The sequence below is a fragment of the Talpa occidentalis genome, unplaced genomic scaffold (assembly GCF_014898055.3).
Source record: "Talpa occidentalis isolate TD23 unplaced genomic scaffold, MPIMG_talOcc4v2.1 talOcc4.9, whole genome shotgun sequence".
Classification (NCBI taxonomy): domain Eukaryota; kingdom Metazoa; phylum Chordata; class Mammalia; order Eulipotyphla; family Talpidae; genus Talpa; species Talpa occidentalis.
In genome coordinates, this window is record NW_023605305.1 from 71,162,490 (window position 1) to 71,164,739 (window position 2,250).

Genomic DNA, 2,250 nt, shown 5'->3' on the forward strand with positions numbered 1-2,250 from the left:
GGGGTAGGGGGACCTCGGCAGCCACAGGGGTACGGGGTCCTAGGCCCCCTACAGGGTCCAGGGACTTCAAGCCCGTTTTGGGAACGGGGCCCTCTTCCCTCTGGGGGACAACTGCACCCTCCTCTCGCACTCACACCCCCAGGGGCAGGGCGTGCACCCGAAGTCACCCTAGACGGAGGGGCGGGGTCACTGTCAGGGAGGGCACCACCTGGAAGCCAGAGACAAGCGGTGACCTCGGCCTCTTCCAAAACTGCAGGCAGGCAGGCCGGCGGGGAAGGCCCCGGGCTACCCAGCCCCACTCAAAGGGGACGAGTCCTCACCTGGCCCAGCAGCGCTGAAGAGCCCCAGGCTCGGCCCCCGGCCGCAGCTTGATCCCGCCCACCGGAATCTGCCTGCACAGAGGTGCGCTTCTCATGTCCGCCGCTAGGGGGCGCTTTGAGGGCGTTCGGGGACCCTCAGCTCCACGGGGGCAGGGGGCCCTCGGCAGCCATGGGGTACGGGTGTCTAGGCCATATACGGGGTCCGGGGACCTCAAGCCTGTTTTGGGAACGGGGCCTTCTTCCCCCTGGGGCACAACTGCACCCTCCTCTCGCACTCACACCCCCAGGGGCAGGCCCGGCTCCCGAAGTCGCCCTAGATAGGTAGGGGCGGCGTCACTGTCAGGGAGGGCACTCCCTGTAACCGAGAGACAAGCAGCGACGGCGGCCTCTTCCAAAACTGCAGGCAGACAGGACGGCGCGGAAATCCCCGGGCAACCCACACCACTCCAAGGGTCCTCACCTAGCCCAGCAGCGATGATGAGCCCCAGCCTCTGCCCCTGGCCAGAGCCTGATCCCGCCCACGGGTTTCTGCATGCACAGAGGCGCCCTTCTCAGGTCCGCCGCTAGGGGGCGCTGGTGAGGGCGCTCGCGGACCCTCAGCTCCACGGGGGTAGGGAGACCTCTGCAGCCACCGGGGTACGGGGTCCTAGGCCCCCTACGTGGTCCAGGGACCTCAAGCCCGTTTAGGAACGGGGCCCTCTTCCCCCTGGGGGACAACTGCACCCTCCTCTCGCAATCACACCCCCAGGGGCAGGGCGTGCACCGGAAGTCGCCCTAGATGGAGGGGTGGGGTCACTGTCAGGGAGGGCACCACCTGGAAGCCAGAGACAAGCGGTGACCTCGGCCTCTTCCAAAACTGCAGGCAGGCAGGCCGGCGGGGAAGGCCCCGGGTTACCCAGCCCCACTCAAAGGGGATGAGTCCTCACCTGGCCCAGCAGCGCTGATGAGCCCCAGGCTCGGCCCCCGGCCGCAGCGTGATCCCGCCCACCGGTCTCTGCCTGCACAGAGGTACGCTTATCATGTTCGCCACTAGCGGGCGCTGATGAGGGCGTTCGGGGACCCTCAGCTCCACGGGGGCAGGGGGCCCTCGGCAGCCACGGGGTACTGGTGCCTAGGCCATATACGGGGTCCGGGGACATGAAACCCGTTTTGGGAACGGGGCCCTCTTCCCCCTTGGGGGAACGGTAAATCTTCCCCCGGGGCACACACGCACCTCCTCTCCCACTCAAGCCCCAGGTGCAGGACGTGCGCCCGAAGACGCCCGAAGGCAGAGGGACCGGGTCACTGTCCGGGAGGGCACGCCCTGTAAGCCACAGACAAGCGGCGACAGCGGCCTCTTCCAAAACTGCAGGAAGAGAGGCCAGCGGGGAAAGCCCCAGGCTAACCAGCACCACTCAAAGGGTCCTCAACTGGCCCAGCAGCGCTGATGACCCCAGGCTACGCCCCTGGCTGGAGCCTGACCACACCAACCCGAATCTGGCAGCGCATAGGTGCCCTTCCTAGGGCCGCCGCTAGAGGGCGACAGTGAGGGCGTGCTGGGAACCTCCGCCCCTCGGGTCTAGGGGGACCTCTGCACCCATGGGGGTACGGAACTTTCCTCCCCCATGGGGGAACGGGGCCCTCGTCCCTTAGGGGGAAGCCCAAATCTTCCTCCCGGGGCATGCCTGCACCCTCCTCTCGGACTCACAGCCCCAGTGGCAGGGCCGTAGGCCCGCAGACGCCCTAGACGGAGGGCCGGGGTCCCTGTCAGGGAGGGCGCCCCCTGTAAGCCAGGGACAAGCGGCGGCCACGGCCTCTTACAAAACTGCAGGCACACAGGCCGGCGTGGAAAGCCACGGGCATGCCAGCACCACTCAAAGGGGAAGAGTCCACACCTGGCCCAGCAGCACTGATGAGCCCCATGATCCGCCCCTAGCCGGTGCCTGACCCC